This window comes from Columba livia, chromosome 7 (assembly GCF_036013475.1).
Source record: "Columba livia isolate bColLiv1 breed racing homer chromosome 7, bColLiv1.pat.W.v2, whole genome shotgun sequence".
In the NCBI taxonomy this organism is placed as follows: Eukaryota; Metazoa; Chordata; class Aves; order Columbiformes; family Columbidae; genus Columba; species Columba livia.
Window position 1 is genome coordinate 6,221,715 of NC_088608.1, and position 20,936 is coordinate 6,242,650.

The following is a 20,936-nucleotide window of genomic DNA, read 5'->3' on the forward strand; positions in this document are numbered from 1 at the left end:
TCCAGCAAGGCAAAGTCCAGCAGGTCTGAAACGCCCAGCTTCTCACCATGGGCATGGTATTGTAGCTGTGACTGATAACATTGAAGTCAGAAGCGCAAAATTAGAAAGATTATCAGTTGTAAAAATGATAAAGCTGAGTACATGTAGTTCTCAGGCTTTTCTGAATTTTCTTTCCCATCTTAAGCCTCTGAAAAACAAAGCTGAATTTTAGCTCAGCGGAGAGAAAACCTAGTGCCCAGCAGAGCTTGAATTGTAACTGTCTAGTTTACATCAGCCAAGCTTATTAATAAAAATCCCTCAGCATTAGCCTTGCGCTACTGTTCTGTAATATAGAAAACCCATCATGCTTCTTATTAGATAACCTAGACCACTGCCTACAGGAGTCATCCATGCATTTCCCTAGAGAAGAAATGCAAGATTATTTCTTACAGCATATTTCAATTTCATTGCCCGATCTAGTTTTATGGGACCTGAAAGATGGATATTTCCACCACGATTCCTCTTGGGAAGCTATTCTATTCAAATAACCTATTGCTGTTGGGCTTTTTTTCCTGGTATACAGCCAAAGTGATCTTTTCCTCTCCTTAGTTTCACTCCATTACTCTTACTCAAACAAATCATTGGCATGTGAAAGCATATTAAATGAAGACATTTTTCCCTAAACACTTCAGCTACACACAAGAGTTCACCAAATTGAAAACGCTAATCTCAATTTCCATTCTTGCACATGAAACAGAAATATCTGTATTAGCCAAAAGAAAGTTGACTCCAATCATAGCAAAAAAATATCTTTTTCCAGCAGATTCACAGTTAGCTTGGGGTGTTATGTTTCTCTTTTTTCTGAAATCCATAAGATTTGTGAAAAGCACTGGGCCATATTCTCTGGAGACAGGTGCTTTCAGGTGCTACAGAGCAGTTGTACAGAGCAACAGCAGCATAATGCTCTCCTCATCAACCTCTGCAGACTGTCAGCACCTGGAAAATTCGCACTGAAATGGCACGACTGCTTTCAGCAGCCAAAAATTCATACTCACAGATGTTATCAGGAGGAGTTTTTTGATAATTCATTTGCCACTTTGTTACCTGTCATGGCAAACAGTGGACAAATTTGTGTGCACAGCTGTACCTTCATGGAAATTCTGTGAGAGGTACAGCTCATTTCTGGTCTGGTTTATGCCTCTTACCAGACCAGTCAAAGACTACTACACTTTTGTGCAAAGAACAACTATACTTATAAGCTAGGAAATGGAGAAGAAAAACCTACACATGATTTTCAAACCCCAAAACTCAATTCTGTCAATGGACCAAACTGCAGCTGATGGTAGGTTACCCAGTCTTGCAACTGAACTGATTTCAGTAGACTGGGTATTAAATTTAATCCACAACAGCTGATAAGACAACATCCTAGGGGAGAGAGGTAGGTCAAGGCGTAGAGCTGCATACTCACTGGCTTCAATGAATACGAAACAGGAATCTCTGAAATTATAGCTATATAAGAGCTGATGAAAGCCATAAAGGCAAGCAAAACTTGACATCTCAGTCTTAGACTGCAGCTAAACCGGTTCACACCCACAGAGGTAAAAGAAAACTCTAGAAGTTCATAGAATGTCTTGAGTTGAAAGGGACCATTTAACTCCCAGCATCAGTACAACAGAGACTGTTTCCTGAAGTTCGAAGACAAGTACCCAATTTCTCCTACTCCACTGTTTCAAACACATCCAGATATTAATTGTTTTGCTTATACTTTTGCATTTAAGAACAATTCCAAAACAATCTGCTTAAGATCCATTTTTCTATAACAAAAGTGATGCAAACCTTTGCAGTTTCCTAAGACTTTTCCCACTTATGGCACAGTCTTGCTTGATCAAGACAAAAGGAAACTTTAAAAGTATCTCTTTCTTCTCTAGACAGAAAAGTTGAGCAAATTCAGCAGCCATAAGCTTTTACAATCATGGATTAAAAAGAGTAAATCCTGAGACCAAAAAACAGTATTCACATTTTTCTCTCACAAAGGTTAATTCTTTAAGTTTGAGCATTAAAAGACTTCTGTAGCTTTCCATTTCCATGGAACCGTTTACTGCCTCACAAGAAATGACTACTCAGCAATAACCACTTCTTGTTCTGCATCTTTTCCAGCAGTTGCATCTACACAGCTCCCTGCTCCGATTTGCAACCTCAGGCTGCTTACCTGGGGTGAGAGGGAACGGGAGCAGCAGATGGCGCAGCTCACACCCCACAGCCCGCTCCCCTGCCAGATGCCTGTCTCCAAATGCTAACATGTTACCTGCTCGCTTGACAAAACCTGTGCAAACTCTTTGAGGGTTAGAACTGAGGCCTAATACTGTAATCAAAACTACAGGGAAAATGCTATCTTGCAAAAAGCCCTAGTTACCGAGGTGCGAGTGTGTAAAATCTTACTCACACCTGGCTGAACAGGATATTTGTTCACTCCCCCCAGCCCTTATGCCATCAGTTTGCTCCTCTACAGGCCGATTGTTTTACTGAAGTTTAAAAACAAGAGCAGGACAAACACAACACAAACACCTTGGTGTAGGGGCTGTCAGGGTGGCCTGGCTAATCCGGGCATGGCCAACCAGATTTCAGTTTCACAAAACCAACGTGGCTGATAAAAGGCAGTAACTTCTATCAGACCAAACTCTCTTTATAAAAGGTGCTTCCATTGCCTTTGAGAAGCTCTTGCCAGCAACATGCTCCACAAACCACCACGCCATGAACCATTACTGCAATCGGCTGCCTTGTTCACAGAAGTTCCACCTCCAGAAAATGGGTTGCCCGGGCTGCAGACCCCCCAGGCAATCACCCACCAACATCTATGCCTGAATAAGCCAAATATCCCTCCTTGCTTTGCTGATATCCTAGCACGATCCGGCTTGCAAAATCCTCCACTAGCTATGGCAAATAAATAGATGTGGTTTTATTGTCGGTACTGCCAAACAATGCAGACCAAAAGCAGCTGCAAGTCCGCTGGTTTTTTGCCTCCATCCCCAGGAGATGGAACCTTGCTGTGATCATCCTGACAAGGCCGCCTCAAACGTTGTGCAGTGCGATGCCTGCGGTGCAGCCACAGAAAATTGCTTTCACAAAAGAGAAAAACAAACAGAAGAAAAAAATGCAACTTAATAGCAGGAAATCAAGAAGTCAGCTAACACCAAGTGATGCGCCCATCTTTACAAGCGACTGAAAACCTCTGTGAAGGCTCAGACACTGTAATTTATTAGTAACCCAGACAAAATATATTTAGTGATGCTACTGCCATGTATTTTTCCTCTCAGCACTCAGTGAGCAGCGTCTCACAGCTGTTGGAGGGGACAGAACATTCCCACACACAACTGGGATTTAAATTATTAAAAATGATGTCTGGCCTATAGAACAATATTCAGAACTACTGACTACAGGATAAAGGTTGATTTTGCTTGAAAATCTTATTAATATAAATAATTACAGTATCTAACTCTGGACACAAAGTCTACCATATATAAATTTGGAGCACACTACTGCCTACATAAGCTTTTCTTACAACTCTACTTATGCCATGCTTCCCCCCACTGTTTTTTTTTTTTTTTAAGAGAACAAACACACTTAAGGAAAACATTATTGATAATGTGCCTTTTGCCATAAGCAAGACAGGAATTCCACTCATGGGATGTAACAGTATTAATTCAAATCTTCCAGATGTATTCACTGTAATTTTTCTTCCCCTCAAATCAGCCACTTGCCCAGTGCAAAACTTGCAAAAATGTAATTACGCAAACTTTTTCAGTATAAGAAGTTTCAGTTTCTTATTAACTATATCACCTTTTACAACACAAATATTCTTCTGCTGCAGTTTTTAAATTTTAGAAGTTTGTTTGCTATATGCATGTAATGAGCAAAATCTACCTCGACATATTCTGCAGGGAGATTAAAAAAAACCATTGAAACTAGATTTCATATATTCTGTTCCTCTGAAACCACCACATGCCAAACACAGTACCAGACCTAACACTAAGATCACACCAACTCCGACAATCAGTACAGCAACGTGTTGGATTAACCCAAAAATCACCCAAGGCAGCTAGAGATTTCAGAAAATTTAGTTTCTAGAATGACATTTCCAGAACTGAAATAATATGACTCAAGTCTTTAAATTAGTTCATCCAGACTGTAAGAACTTTCCAAAAGCATGAAAACATACCTAAAAAGAGGTACAAATCCAGATATATGCAAATAGTTGCTGCAATTAACCACGCACACATCACAGACACTGAAATGACTGTATTTTGTCCTCTGTTACAAAAACAGTTATTCAATTTCATATGTAAATATCAGTGGGACCACTGGTACCTACTATGTTAATAAAAAGGCATTAAAGTTTAACTTTATCATTATATATTGCTTCATCCCAGAAGCTGAAGCAAACTATATTAAGAACTTGTTATCTAAATTCGTTACAAAACAGTTCTGATTTTATCTTTGAGAGTTTTTGATGATGAATAAGTGACTCTGAAATTAAACTCAGTTAACAAGGAATCCATCTGTTTCTAAATTCAAGAAAAACTGCCACCAAGGAGTGCTGTTTTGTTGCTGAGGTAATGTCTACAGATCAAGTAATTCAGAGCCCTATTGTGTTAAATGCTGCAGACAGTAAACAAGTGTCTTCTCTGAAGAATTTTAAGAAATTACTAGCTAACTAATCTGAATCATTACACCAATACATTAGGCACTCAAAGCAACAAATGTTTAATGACTTTAGATTTTATTTCACCTTAAACCAGTGATTTTTTACTTAAACTCTGTATATTGAAGTTGGCTGTCCTTCACAGGCTATGGGCCATGCTGATGGTGGAAACAGATTGATCCATCAATTAGAAACTGAATATGAACAAAGAAAGCCAGGAAAATTACAACGTTTAGGAGAAGTAGTTTTCCAAAGAAAAAGTCAATATGGAACAGAGAACCAGAAAGTATGACACCAGAGGAGAAAGTTATAGCAGCTGTTCCTCAGGCCAGAAAGAGTTCTGCACCTACAAGTAATTTCAGTTGTTCAGGAAGCGCCAGCTGACTCAACTAACCCCAAACCCTTTTAAAGACACCCAAGTCTAATTAATTTTCCAAAAATCTAATACACAACAAAACAAGTCATCTGAAGGAAATCAAGTACAAGTCATCGCTTTCCCCCCCCATTCCCTTCATCTCCATTCATAACACTACTTATGAACTGATTTTGCAAGTGACTTGACCAACTGGTAAGTGAGCTCTTGGGAGGGGACGAACATTAAAGGAAGAAGCAGGAAGGAGGTCAAGAGAAAGCTGGGCGCTCAGGTGTCACCCAGCGATCCTCTCCACCACACAAGAGAGGCAGGTACCACAATACAAGGTTCCCACCCCATGAACTTCAGAAGTTTCCCAACTGCTGGAGATGTTTACTCCAGGAGCAGCAACACTGACTACACCAAGAGCTACTCCATTGCATCCTCCCTCACACACAATTGCTTTTTCTTTCCATAGAGCTGCCAGTTAAATTACACATCAAATGACAAGTTCACCTTTGAACTACTTAAGAAGTCACAATATAGTGCAAAGAGCAAATGTCACATCAAGTGAGGTGGATGGATCTGACACCAACTGCTCACTGCTCCATTGATAAAGTACCACCACTTAAAGGCTAAGCAGCTGTCTGTTCAAAAGCAATCCTGCAGCAAGAGAACATCAAACTAGAGCTTCAGATAATGCTTAACAGCTAAGTGAGCTGAGATCTAAAGTTGGGGGTTTTGAGGCTTTTGTTTTTAATTAAACATTCACAGACACGCAAGAAGTAAATTAACATCTTCCAAGTGCTCGTAAGACCCACCAACTTCACTCTATATATTTAACAATGAAAGCAAGGGAGAGCACACTAGACATTTCCAATGCTTAAAATTAAAATAAATAAATAAATAAATAAGGTTATAAGTACTTACAGCAGTAGTTTTTAGAGAGTTCAGAACTCAACACAGGAATTTTCCCCATTCCCCTAGCATTCGACTTTATGTGAAGCCCATACTGAAATCACTTAGTCCATCTTTCATCTCTGAACAAGCACCATGGAAAAGAAACTATCTTTTTCATTAAAGCAACTGTCAAATTCTGGAAATAACATTTTACACTTGGTTTATGTCACCTATTTTGATTATTTCCATAGAAAGAAAAAGACAAGTAACCAATGAAAACTGGCAAATGCAGTATTTTTCACAAAAATCAAATAATAGCTTTTGGGAGATACAAGGCAGTATCAAGGATAAGTAATGTAATTCAGGGAATTTGTATGTGTGAGCTCTCTAGATTATTCCATGCCAATGAGTTTCTGAATCAGCTGAAAGCGTATCTGACTTTCCACTGCATTTCCTAAATGCTATATGCAAACACTGATCACAACAACTTAGATACACGTACGGTTGCAAAGCAATTCCTTGTAAAGAACATTAAAACACCTTTATAGCTGACAAAGAATATTTTTAAATCGGGTTACCAAAAAACACATTGGAATGCTATTAAACTCAGGTAAAACGTGACCATGAAAGTTGAGGAATTTTCTGCTTAAGCTTACTCCAACATTGAACATACACTTCTGCCAAAATTCAGCCCCACCACACAAGTTGAACAGCTAAAACATTAACCCAAAAATGAAACATTTATGCAACACCATACACCTCTATAATATAGTACACACACTACTTAAGAAACTCACTGAACTAGGGCAAGTGAGGGTCTCCTCTCAGAAGCAACTACTACAGCATCTAAATTGCCACGATGAAAATACCTCCAACCCTCACACAGCTGCAACAACTCTCCCCCCAAGTACTAAGCACAAACTGAAGGTGAGATTTCCTACTTCCATTTGAAAGGACAGTTTCAATACAAGTCCTTCTGATATTGGTGGGACAAGAAGCAGTAGAAGCAAAGTGCCATAAGGACATAAACAAGAAAGTTTCTCCAGAAATCAAAGCAAGGAAGAAACCTCCTGTGAATACGCATGCATTTTGCAAAGGGAAGAAAGCAAACCAAGAGCCAAGGTATGAAAGCCTCTTGCAGAGGACATCTCTGTCGGGATGGAGCAGGCATCCGGCAAGCGCTGAGGCAAGGGCCTTTATTTTGTCCTAAAAATGAAGGGCCCAGGGCACATGTGACAAAACACAGAGCCTGTTTAGCTGCCCAGCTGCTCTTCCCCCCCCAGTCTGATGATCACCACAGAGTCAGGAGAGGGCTGCCTGTGCCCCCAGCTTCACCGTGCTTATGGCCTTCTGGAACTACACCATTCCCACAGGTTCATATATCATTTTGCTGCCATGTCATTAAATGACTGTGTGGCAAATCAGCTGATTTGATGGAGATTGTTATGGAAACATGAACTGTGGCTCTTAAGAAGGCAAAGTGTTTTAACATATCTAGTGAGGGAAGATCTAAAAAAAAAACAAACAAAAAAGACTGAGGGGAATGACAGTGACACTTTTCAAAGTCTTCTTGTTTTGATTCACACCACAGTATTTTGAAGTTCACAGGATCTTATGATTACAAGTATCAGGTTACTGCTTTTATTGAGTATAACAATCTCAATTAGATTTCCTTACTCTTAACCACATTTTGCCAAATACACGGGAAGCAGCATGCCATAGACTGCCCTTCACAGAGTCAGAAATGCCCATATAAGCCTGTCACAAAAAAATGATGGAAAAAAACCCACAAACATCTACTTGTCATCAACATGAAAACAATAACAAACCCACAACAACAACAACAACCCAGACCAAAATGGCTCTGAGCACACACCAGAACCTGGAAACAAAATCAAAAGGACGAATTTCTAACTGCAGTCATTTCTACAAGGGCATAACATGCAGAAAGAAAAAAGTGCACAGATAAGGCAGATGTGAAGAAACTGTATATGAAAGAGTGGGGGAAAAAACAAATGCAGACAAAACTAAGGAAAAATGAATAAAAAAATAAGTCAATGAGATCTATGTGTCAGTCTCCACTATCTACTACTGCCCTCAGCTATTTCTTTTCCACTTGAACTTCTGCTGTTAATGACAACTGGTTTAATTCTCTCTCCCGTGTGTTTACATTTAGGTGCTCTCAAAGGCACAAAAACTAAGAGATAAACACCACATACAGAAAAAGGTACAATAAAGTAGTTTTGTAATATGTGATTTCAACTGAACATCCAAGAACTATAAGCAGTATGCATTGACAGCTGAAATCAGTGATTAGGCCAGAAAAAAACTGGTGGCTTTTCAAGTTCATTTCACATTTCTCTATAGCATATATAAGTTTTTAATAGCAACAAGTAGCTCACAACGCCTATGCAAGCTCAGAATGTAATTCTTTATTTTCACTGACAGTTTAAAAGCAGACTGCAGAGTACTGAAGTTAAAAGTTTGGCAGAAAGCTGTTTCAAGGCAATATAACACCCAGGATATTTCTGGACACTTAAAATCTCAGGTTTCCAGAAGAGAGTTAAAAGTAGTTTCTGGTGATACACCAAACCCTGCCATGCTTGCAGCTTTATATATGAAACACATACTGTTTAAAAATTATTTTCCCTTTCCCAAGCAAACATCCCCTTATAGAGTGGGGTAAAAAATCCCATACACACACTGGAAATCCTCCACAAACATTTATGTTTGTCCTACTCACACATCCCAGAAGGCCCAGAGAAGTCAGGTAAAATACCTTCAGAAGTGACAGTGACTGATAAGTGTCCCTCTAAGAAAGGATTTTTATTTCCAGAAATAATACATATATATATATATATATATATATAGTTTTTAGTAAAAATGGAAAAAAAGAACAAAACCTTTTCTAAAAAAAAAAGTTAAACAAAATGCTTTGGCAGTCATACAAATGGCTCAGCTCCAGCACCACTGTGGTACAAATCCTTCCAACCATATGGGATAGTTATCAGAATAATGCATCCTGCAGAACTGATAAGAATAAGGAATGACCCAGCTTGACTCTCATAGATTGTTCTTCCTGGCAGGAGGTTAGAAACAATCCTTTTTGTTCAAATGCTATTTTTATAGCCCTTAACACCATTTTAGAAAACAAGGTAAGAATATCTTCACAGAGCAAAGGTATATTTCAAAGTAAACTGTTGATTTCTAGTACACTGCAGTCAAAAAAATATTGTGAACTCATTAACAGCACTCACATTGTTTTCTTTGTTTTGCTTTTTGCCATTCTTTATGCTCCTTCTCAGCTATTGCTGTCCTCAAAGTGCTTTAAAATGACGCAAATTTCCCCGGACCCCAGCGAATTTCAGATGACATCACCAGGTGCAAACCCGCGTTAGTCAACTCCACTTCCTGACCACGTAGGAAATGGAGCGCGCAGAACCCGTGAATCAACCGGGAGCTTCGCAACATTATTCACCCGCTGCCACAGCGTCCTCCAAAGTTTGCCACAGCCCAAAGAAAGGAGACCAACCCCCCGCCCCCTTTTTTTTTGTCATGACAAGACGAGAACTTCCCCAAACAAACTGTCACATCGCAGTTTGAGATACTAAGAACGCACGCGGAAAATAAAGCGTTAGGGGTTGTTTTGTGGGAACGCTGAGAGCGCTCATGCCAGGGCCTGCAGAGCCCATTACGAAGCGCGTCCTGCCCAAGGTATGGATTACATACGTGGGCACAACACCGCTCACAAGCCCCTCCGGGCCGGCACCGGCTCCGGGGTCGGGAGGCTTCGCCAGAGCCAAGGCGGGGGAAGGGCCGCTGCCCTGGGCAAGGGGACCCGGGCCCGCCCCGCCGGGCAGGGCAGGGCAGAGCACAACAAAGGCCCGCCCGCCACCCGGCAGCGCCCCCGCCGCCTCCCTCGCTGCCCTTCCCCCCCCCGGCCCGGGGCAGTACGTACCGGAGCGCGGCGCTGGCTGGGCGGCGCGGCGGGTCTCATACTGCCGGGGTGGGGGAAGGTGTGGCGGTCACCGGTGGCCAGCGGGAGGCGGAAGCGGCGAGGCCGGGCGGTGGCGGAGCCGCATCGCTGCACCGCGCCGAGACCCGCTGCCGCCCGCTCCTCCGTCCCTCCCCCGCGCTCGGCACCTCGCGGCTCCCGTACGGCCCCGCTGCCGCCGCTCCGGCCGCCGCCGCCGCTGCACTTCCGGGCGGGGAGGGGTCACGCCGCCTCGCGCCCCGCCGCTTCCATCCGGGCCCTCGCGCGCAGCCCCGCCTCCTCCTCCGCGGCGCCCGGGGCGGGGCGCGAGACCGGCCGTTGGGCGCGGGCGGGGCGCGAGACCGGCCGTTGGGCAAGGCGCGAGGCCGGCCGTTGGGCGGGCTGGGGCGCGCGGGGGCAGGTGCGGCTGAGGAGGTGGTCGGAGAGACCGCCAGTCCCGCCGTCGCTGTTGAGCGGGGGGCGGCAGGCGGCAGGCAGGGTCCGTGAGGAGGCGGCGGAGCGCTTCTGGGAAGGCTCCGAGTGCCGGGGTGGGGGAGCCCAGGGGTTTGTCGTGTGAGTTTTCAGTGAGGAGTGCTCCCGTGGAGCAAGTGCCTGGTCAGTATCCCTGGTTACCGACTGGTTCACGCTGCGGGGCCGATGGTGGTCTTCCGAGGACACTTTTTTCTTTTTTTTTTTTCTTTATTTTTTCTTTTTTTTCGGATTAAGTTATCATGAAAATGACACTCGTGAGCTCCATCTGATTATGAGGGGCCTAGAGCACCTTTCTTATGAAGAGACACTGAGAGCGCTGGGTCTATTCAGCCTGGAGGAGAGAGGCTGAGAAGGGATCTCACCAATGTTTATAAATATCTCCAGGGTGGGTGTCAAGAGGATGGACCAGACTCCTGTCAGTGGTGCCCAATGACAGGATGAGGGGCAATAGGCACAGACTGAAGCACAGGAGGTTCCATCTGAATATGAGGAGAAACTTCCTTCCTGTGAGGTGCCAGAGCCTGGAACAGGCTGCCCAGAGAGGCTGTGGAGTCTCCTTCTCTGGAGACATTCAGACCCGACTGGACACCTTCCTGTGTGATGTGCTCTGGTGAACCTGCTTTAGCAGGTGGGTTGGACTGGATGGTCTCCAGAGGTCCCTTCAACCCCAGCCAGTTTGTGATTCTGTGATCTGCTCCAGGTGTTAGGACCTGAAAAGAACAGCCCTTCTGTAACTGCTCCCCCACATCCAGTGGTGATGTTGGGTTTTCAGCCCTTCACCTGATGCACAGATCTGCCCCATGCTCCTCGCTGGCCCAGATGTGGGCTGAGTCCTTCCCTGAGGAACTCCCTGATCGGGGCATTTCCTTTCCCTCTCACATGTGTTCCCCACCCAACAGTTTGGAGAGCTGTTGTTCGGATCTGTTTCCCTTAGCCCAGATAGAATGAATTTCTCTAAATCATTGACTTATCTTCCTTGTAGCTTCTAACAATAAATGATGTTATAATTGTAAATTTCACATACAGTACTGCAAACTTCTCTGTGGAGGGTTGGAAATAAAACTTAAGCAGTATGTTTTGGGTTTGTGGTTGGTTGGGTTTTTTTTGTTTGTTTTTGTTTTCTAAAGGCAGAGCTTTAAGGAAAATAATCATCTTTGGAGACAACTAAGATTCAGTGACACATTAATTGCATGCCTTGAGAATGGGCGCTAAGAATACACACACACATCATTATGCTCGGTAACGATACCCAACCTAGCAAGGTCTCAAAATCAATACAACTGCATTAGTGAGGCCCAGTGTGCTGGATAATTCTTCCTGCAGAGAAAAACTGCACTGACGGGGCCATACTGCTTATGGTATTACTGGTTCACTCAGAACTGTTTCAGGAACCAGTCCAACATTGTGCTGTATTTTCAGATGGCTCAGCGTTTTTTGTTTGGTCTGAGCCTTTTTCATACCAATTCCTTGTAGGAAATAGCGTTACAGCCACAGCCAGGACTTACCTCATTTAGCTGAACAACATTCTTGGAGTAGGACCAGGCTGTTACGCTCTATATGGCCCACCACTTAGAAGAAAACGCAGTGCAACTTTGTGGTTTTATGAGACCCAAGTAGAACACAGACTGTCAGAATTCTTGGTATTGCAAGCTGAGTAGTTCAGTGCTTGGAGATGCTGTTGCAAATGGGAAGTGAAAAATGTCCATTCTTTCACAAGACAGAATTCAGTCTCTACTGGAAGTGAGGGGTGCATTCCTAGTTGTTACTGAAGAGTCTGTAACGGGAATCTTAATGATTCACAGAGAGTAACTTAGCACGTAGGGAAATCAATGAGCCAAGTGAATTTTCATATATCGTAACTAACTGCCATCTCCCTTAAATCCCGCTCTAGAGAAAGTCTGCAAAGATGGTTCATTAGCAGAAGCTGTGAAAAACACATGCATATTTGTCAGCAGACAAAAAGGACGATTACAGCTCATGCATCCCTTGGGCTAAAAAGTTGTTTTGCTCGCCCTCAGATCTATAATATTCTGTGCGTGTGGGCAAATGCTACAGTAGGACATGCAAATGGTTGCCAGGTTAAGTGACTAGCACTTTCCAGATCTGGAGTCTCTAGTTGGTTTTAACAAAAGTTTAATTTATTTTCCTGTACTTTTCATCCACTGCTCAATCCCATTCCCTACTATTCCCTCTTACATTCCCATTCTCATACCAGCAGTTTGTTTCTCCTCTCAGTGCTAAATTAAAGTGCACCACATAGAACCAGCCTCCCATGCCACATTAAGGTGAAATACTGTCACATCAGGATGCACCCATATAATTTGCATGATGGCAGCACTTAGTGGGTCAATTGAGATAAGTGGCCCTTTATGCCAGACATTTTACAAAACATATGAGACAAACACAAAGTTTATAATCTAATTAGACCAGACAGAAAATGGTAGAGAAAAACAGAACAGGGTTAAATGATTAAGCACACTTACAGAACAAAGATTCTGGCAGAGACCAGAGGGGGAACCAAACTTCCCTTCGTCCAGAGTGAATGCTCTGGATTTTGCTTTCTCAAACCAGGCAGGAGGCCACACAGAAATACACACTTACAATATATGCTACTTTCTGGCAGAAATTTGGGGGTATTTATGCTTTTCAAGGTTTTTCAGGAGAAGGTCCTATGTTACTTTATCATTTAAAAAAGAGATTAAAGGAAAAAGAAGAAAAGCACCATTGTAGATGTTCTTTCTGCCCTGATTCCACTGGGACGGAGCACTGTTGCTACCCTTCACTGGGAAGTCCTCATGTAAGAATGGAATGGCATAGAATAGAATAATAGAATATTTCAGTTGGAAGGAACTTGGCACAATCATCTAGTACAACTGATTCTGTTCCTCTACTACAGTCAATCTGGACCCCTTCGTGAGGGCTGTCTTTTTCAAACACCATGTCTAATGATTATTAGGGGTTTCTTTATAAAATAATTATACTTAAGAATGCTCCTGGAAAGAATAAAGAAGCATACTAACATAGAGTTATAAAAGGATTCATGTTTGGAAATTTTAAGTTCTCTAGTCTGGGCAGGCAACAGTCTTTCCTCCTTCCAGGCTGATCAAGTTTCTGACAGTTGAGACTTTCACCTTAGATAAACCCTTCAAAATAAAAATGCTGTCTGATATATATTAAATATCAGATTTCCTGTGCTTCTGTTTGAAAGTGATTATTTATTCTAGGTTCTTGACCAGATTTCTTCACCCCTATTTTGTGATATGAGGCGAACTGTCTGAACTCAGCTGCTGTACATCATGATGTTAACTCTCAGAGCACGTAAAATAGATTGTTTTCCGTGTTAGGCATATGAGCAGTCCCACAGATTTAAGGGAAGTAGTTGTATATGTAAACATCTATTTAAATGATTTGCAAAATTAAATTAAAGGTGGAAGTTATTCTCTACCCAATAGGTAGCCACATTTCAATAGTGAAGTTATGTATCCTAATTACAGATTCATTGTAAACCTTTTTGAGACATTTTTGGTGAAAGAAACCATTATACACACACACACAAGTGTAAGCACATTGCTACAACATTTTTTAAAGATTCACAACAGGATTACATCACAAAAATAAACTTTTTGAAAAAACTGAAAGACAAGAATGTTAATTTCATCTATTTTTTTAGATCAGGTTACTATTTTTATTACCTTATGCTAGAAAAATCAATGGCAAACTACCCAAGATACTGTTCATGTCACATGCTTTCTCATTTCCTTTGCTGTTTGTTGTCCAAGTAAGAGCACTTTCTGGAGGAATCATGATAAAACCCTAATATAATATTTTATCCTACCCTACTTACTTTTAAAAGAGCAAACAGACAGCATTGCAAATGTACTGCCAACATACACGGGTGATTTTTCATTAAATAAATGCAAATCCTGATCTAGCTGGTTTGAGTCAGTTCATTTATGGACAGTTTTAAAAGTGTATAGAATTTCAACAGGGAAGGTTTTAGTCTTTTTATAATATAGTGGCTTCAGAGTTTGAACTGCTTTTTGGAATTTGAAATTCCGTGGTGTTAAGGCATTACACTATTTAGACTGATTTTCCCACCTTAACTCTTTTTATATTTTCCTTCTAGGTTTTCCTCCTGAAAAGGAAAATAACAAAACCCGTGAAGCTGCAACAAACAGCTCATTTCTTACAGGTTAGTGATACAGCTCTGAAATTACTCAGTAATATGTCAACAGAATGAGTCTTCACTTGAAAAGGTTAATGTTTTGAAACCAGCACTCTTCACTGTAAAATATATACTAGTTTTGTCAGAAAGGTTTTAACAAAAATACAGTTTTTTTCTGAGGGAGGAGGTGAGATTGTCTGAATAAACAGTGTTTCAGTGGCTACAGCAAAGAGCCTGCCAGTGCTGGGTGAGTCAGATTCAAGTCTGTTTTTCCTGATTCAGTGAGGATTTTGATCTCCTGTCTTTCGTATCACAGATAAAACCTTAGCCAGCAAGCCACTGAGTGCTATGCTATAGGAATATTCCCTCTTCTTCCCTGTTTATACTTTGTATAAACAAACATTAATTTTAACAGAGACTTGAACTTGGGACTTCCAGTCTTTGCCTGAGCTCAGCACCTATTCTGTGTGAGCTTCCTTTTCTTCTTTCGTTAAAAACAAATAAACAAACACTTAAAAGATTTTCATGCAAAAGGTGAAATGTGGAAACATAGCTATTTTCTAACTTTCACAAGACAAGCAAACATTTCCCACACAGTTTTAATCAGCTTTGCAACACATTTTAGTTCAAGGGAATAGTACATGTTAATAACATTTACAAAAGAATTATTAAATAGAATTTGCTTTGTATTGTCATGTACCTTTACCTCAGTTTCTCTTCCTGTGTTTGCTCTATGCACTGTTACATCTTAAAATAGATCATAAGGACTTCAAAGCAGGTTATCATACCTTCCTATGGATATTTTGTTAATGCATAATGGCAGAAAGCTCACTGGAGACTGGTTGCAGCACTCCATGACTTTATTTTTTCTGCAGAATAGCCTGCTGCAAATTGCTGACCATCTTTGGTTAGTTCAGCCTCAGTGTTCTCTAATACCTTATTACCAGTTTCTTGCAAAAAAGAATTCCCAGATTTCTTCCAGTCATCCACCTCTACAAATCTTCCACTTTTTTCCTTATTTTTCCTTCATGCACATATAAGTTGTTGAATTCGTATTTACTAGAACTCCAGAGCTATGACTGTGTAGCTGTGTGCTGTGTTGCAGGTTCTTCCTGCTTTACTTTCTCTTCATCACTATTGCAGTGTCATTGTGGATCACAAATAAGATTGCAAACCAGTGGTATTATTTGATATCCTTAATGAGACACATACCTGGCAGCTACTGCTGTTTCCAACTTCATGTTCCCTGCTGACATCATGACATGTTTATAGGTCTTTAAAATTAAACAACCCTTTCCCTCCGACTCATCTGTACAATGAGATTTTTTTCATAATGAGAAGTGATAGGCAGTCTAAACAGACAAGTCAGTACTGTTGGCTCTGTATACAATTTAAAAGAAGAACTACAACAGCCATTGTGCTTTGTTCAGATTTCTTTAGAAATATGGTTTCGCAGGCTGTAACTTGGAAACCAAATATATTCCTGGATGTGGTAAAATTTTTATAATAGTCTCTAGTGGGAAAGCTGATTTTTTTTGTGTGTGTATGAATTTAGCAGATTGTTTCCTAAAGTATGAGAAAGCTTCTTTTAAGTTCTTTACAAATCAGCATTCCTCTCCTCTCCCAAAGAAAAGTAAAATCAAATCCTGTATTTCTAAATGGAATACTGAATCTTTCCTCCTCTGCTCCCTTCTGCTCTCCAAAAAGCAATGAAACACAAAGGGTCATACCCTTCTGCAGACTTTTTGTTTCAGAGAGTGTGGAAGTTTCTTTTTATACCAGAAAGCAACAATAAAAAGCAAATTTTACTTTGCAGCTTATACACATAAATTTGATAATGAGACCAAATACACAGTCTTTTTTTCTCATTTCAATACAAGTAACTTTTAAAATGCCTTTAAAAGTCACTTTCATAGAGGGAAGAACAAGCATGAAGTTCTGAATATTATGTGGGCTCTAAACATCATCATTTACAAATTCAGATAAAACCAGCATCTGAACATAATTCAGTTGGCTCAGAGAGAATACAAACAGATTCACGGAACAATCACAGATTCTTCAATGAATGAAGATCATCTTACTAAGGCACATCTAGAGGAAAAAAAAACACACCTCAATTCAGACTGTAAGGAGGACAAGTTGTTTTGAACTATATCACCCTTTTTGGTTTTGAGATTTCTGTGGTGTTGCCTCTTGAAATGGCCTCCTGCTTCCTAGCTGATAAACAAAATCCTGAATTATACTATTCACAAGAGCGGTTTTCAACATGGATACTCCCCAAATTCTCTTGGTTTCTGAGTTGCTGAAATGTTACGGGCTCACTGAATTTCATCTCCAAGAAATATTGGAGATTTGCATAATAAGTGATTCACTGTTATGAATAAAAGTAAGGATATATAGTGTATCCTGAATACCAGAAGCAAGAAGAAATCAAACACATTTCAGGATTATTGTAAGGATACCAATACAAATGCTAAATACCAAACTGAGACCACAGAACAGCCCCATGATGATTTCTGATAGAGTATTTGAAATTTTGACATAACCAACTTTTTCATTTTAGGACAATACTGACCTGTTTTTATTTATTTTGGCATGTATTTAGATGTAACACCTTTTTACATATCAGTGTGTGCTTTAAATACTGTAGTTCTCATTAGCACAGATTTTGCACTGTTGATGCTTTAATTTAGTTTGTTTCTCCTTTCTGGCAAGCATTTTGTTTCTCAAGACATATTATGATTCATAAGCTGAGTAGCTTCCTTTTGCTCTGGGATTCAAGAGACCAGCGTGGATGTATCCTATTCCTAGAGCAAAAGCTCAGATGAATAATGTAATATGACTGGAGTGTACCACTCCAGGATGGAGATATTCTGTCTGTGTAGATAGCTTAAAATTGCTGGTCGGGAAAAGGTAGATTAAGGCAAGTACTGGTCTTCTGAGTCAGATTTTCTCTGGCATAAGAAATATAGAAAACAGTGATAGAAGCATTTTACAATACTGTAATTGGATGCAAACTTCATTCGAGATGTTAGCTTTCAACTGCTTTACCAAATTTACATAACACAAATGCTAATTGGTGAAGAAAATTATATAGTAAACTCTCCTGCACGCTACGCTCAGACAAGCTCAAAATCTCACTTCTATCAAAAGGTGAAAGTTGCTTCTTTTTTAAAAAAACAGCCTATTGACACTATTGATTTGGAAAGATGTGAGATTTTCAGTAATTACACACCATGATATTTGCATGTGGGTTTCTTTTTGTATCTATTAATTAAAAAAGAATTTTCCATAGTTTTCCCATACATATATTAAAAGCCCAATTTTCTTGCTTAATTTATCTTGACTCTTTCTTGGTTTATACTTTGACTACATTGGATATTTTAATTTAGAGTCTGATCTTTTCATGTGGCTGTTTTGTGCCTCAGTATTTCTATTGATTGCAGCAGAATTATCCATAGTGGTACAGAAGCTGGTTCAGTAGTGGTCTTGTGCAAAAAGCAGACATTCACTGTGAAACAATTACAACATATTGTATTTAAATTCAGAAAAGTAAATTATAGTTCCCTAGTGAGTCCTTGTGATAAAGACCTGATAGCTACCAGACCAGACACGTATCTTGTACTTCAGTTGTCTCAACCGCGACATCCATAATTGAGAACTGCAATGTTATATGTCCTGTGAATTTTAGGATTTCAAGGTGTTTGTAACAAGCTTATAAGGTAGTCAATTAAAAAGAAAAAAAAGTTAAATATATTCATCCTGGATAACTGCCTTGAATTGCATTCAAGTACCAATAAAAACTTGAAGTGCGTTATCTCAAAGTCATGGGTAATCATGGCTGAAACTGTAAAAAATGTCTTCTAAGAACACAGTTAAAGATCAGATTTGTCATCTAAAATGTCTGTTTGGTCCTGCAAGTTTTAAGATAACAGAAGACAGCAGCAGCATCTCCTCAAAATGAAGCAGTTCAAAGGAAACCGTGATCTCATAAACATAGAATAGCTTGAGGCAGTCTAAGGTTCTCTGACTCATATCTCCCTAATGATAATTTTAAGGTCACTGCTGAATATGGTCCGTTTATTTTGAGAGGCAAGAAACAATACCTGGCAAGAAAGAAACAGAGATCAATTGGCACAACACATAGCTCCAGTTAACCAAAGTGTCTTTTGGAATACTTTACATTTGTAACTTTGGTTTTCTGTTGTTCTAGAAGACTGTTCTAATTTTTCATCCAGTACTCTGTGAAGAAGTCTATGAATTCCATAACGTCTGGATAGAGAACAAGTTAGTTTTCCATAACATCTGGATAGAGAATGAGTTAGTTTTAGTGCTTTGATCAGTCTTTGCTGACAAAGCTTCATCAGCCTTTACATAGATTATATTTTTCTACATACTATCATCAGGGTAGTTTCTCTGAAGCCTCTTTGAGCAACTGTATGCAAGTGGTTAGTTTGCTTCAACAGGGAAAACAAAACAAAACAAAACAAAAAGCTCAAAACACACTGGAGAAAAAACTCCCATCTACAATTAAAACGTCTGTCACCTATGCCGAAAACAATTTATGGTGTCATATTTTGATTAATATGAAGAAACTTATAAAAGCAGATGCTTTCCAAAGTGTGATTCCTGGTCCTGAGAAAATAACTTGTCTTTTCAAGTTAGGAAGAAATAAATGGGATTAACCTGCAAAATGCAGGCCACAGAATTTCATTTGATAATGCTCATGTCAAGCATAGTAACACTTGACCAAAATAATGTATTGCTAATAAATAAATCAGGTTTTATTTCAAAGATTTTATGCAAGCACAAGATGTTTCACTTACATTGATACCTTGGAGTTACAGGCTAACCCAAAGCCTAGAACAGTGGGGGAAACTCTGTGTTGGTATGATACCTTTGTCAGAACAGCAGCATAGAAAGTGAGGGAAAATTAATCTTTGTCTATAGAAATAACTTCCATAGAAGTGTCTGAGAAAACAGAAAGCCTAAAGAAAACCTAAAGAAGATGGTTTCAACAGGTAGATTGACTTTTAAAATGTATAACATGAAAGCTCATTCTAGGCAGACTTTAAACAGTCAGCCAAGATGTAATGAAGATAAATAATTTCTCAGATTTGTTTTCATTAGTGAGTCCCAGCTATTAACAATATGATCTATTTTTCCAGTGAAGAGAAAGAATTGCCCTGTACTTGCCAACTGTTTATGTCGGTTAATATTGCCTTTTACTTGCTTCTAGTTCCTTGACTACCTATGTGTGTAGAGGTGGATAGGTCTTAACTCACAACCATGTGTACCTTGTCTCAAATGCTTTTACAAGGTCTTGGAAATTTGTCTCTTTCTACCTCAATAAACAAACACAGAAGGATCTTAAAAAAAAAATAGTTCATGAGAGTTCCTCATCAGTGGCAAATATATTTGCTTATTTACTTATGTAGATGGTAACATCATGTTTCTGTTGGCTTATTTTAAAAGGTCAGTCTATCAATAGTTTTCTTTGAAAGAGATAGAAAGCATTTTTACATTCCATTAACCTCTTTATCAGGTGTTTCAGTTATTGAATGATCAATATTACTTGTTCTTCTCTCTGTACACAGAATAATAGAGGACAGATATACAACAGGACTTTCAGAAAAAGTGAAAAAAAAAAAAAATAAAAGAAGAGTGGAGGTTTGTGCAAACACATCTGTACAGATAAGTGATGCCTCCGAGCACTTGACCTCAGGACTTCAGAGTACAGAATTGCCAGAATGGTTCCTGGGAGCAGTTAGGGACAATGCTGAAAGAGAAAAATCGGTGTTCCTCATAGGAATAACTCCGGAAATACTGGAATGAGTAATAAGTGTCCGATGAGAACTGTGACCTGAGACAGAATGAGGCTGTAGAGTATAAAGGTTCAAACGTTAATAGCCATTGGTGCAGAAAAAAATACAAAGTTCAAGGTAAAGGGCCTGGGAAGCAGAATAGGCAGACAATATCTGAGAAAGCAGACACTGCGGTTCAGTGTAGAGAAAACAGACAAAAGGCAGGAAGTAAAATGCTTTGCCTCAAAAGATTATCGAGAGTTGTGTGGGCAAAGGAAGTATCCCAGTGTTTGTTCCCCAAAGGAACAAATGACAGCTGAAGCACATGCAAACACATACAGAGATTACCAAGAAAAAACACAGGTTTTGTGACAAGATTGCCTCCAAGATTCTCCATATGCACACTTATTATCCAGAAAAAGCTGGCTGCTATTTTTGCCACTCTTCTATAAGACCAGTAAAAACTTTGTTTCTGGCTGTTGGGCAGAGCTGCAATCTTATTCCGGTAACACGAATAAGCAACATGAGAAGAGAAGTTGAGCATTGCAAGACCCATGGACTGGCTATCAAAA

The 20,936-nt window shown here is 40.1% G+C and overlaps 1 protein-coding gene and 1 long non-coding RNA gene across 5 annotated transcripts in view; one reads left to right on the top strand and one right to left on the bottom strand.

The window, feature by feature from the left end:
• SPOPL (speckle type BTB/POZ protein like) overlaps nucleotides 1–10,163 on the bottom strand; it is a 34,846-nt gene extending 24,683 nt beyond the window's left edge. The window contains exon 1 of one of the 2 annotated variants that reach the window (XR_010473967.1): nucleotides 9,889–10,163. The gene's annotated coding sequence lies outside the window, so the exon portion shown is untranslated. The remainder of the gene's footprint in view (nucleotides 1–9,888) is intronic. The other variant, XM_065070326.1, reaches the window with a different exon arrangement.
• The window catches only part of LOC135580003 (uncharacterized), a 125,753-nt gene continuing 114,271 nt past the window's right edge, over nucleotides 9,455–20,936 (top strand). For all 3 annotated transcript variants that reach the window (XR_010473969.1, XR_010473970.1, XR_010473968.1), the window contains exons 1-2: nucleotides 9,455–9,644; nucleotides 14,522–14,587. This is a non-coding gene — a long non-coding RNA (uncharacterized LOC135580003). The remainder of the gene's footprint in view (nucleotides 9,645–14,521; nucleotides 14,588–20,936) is intronic.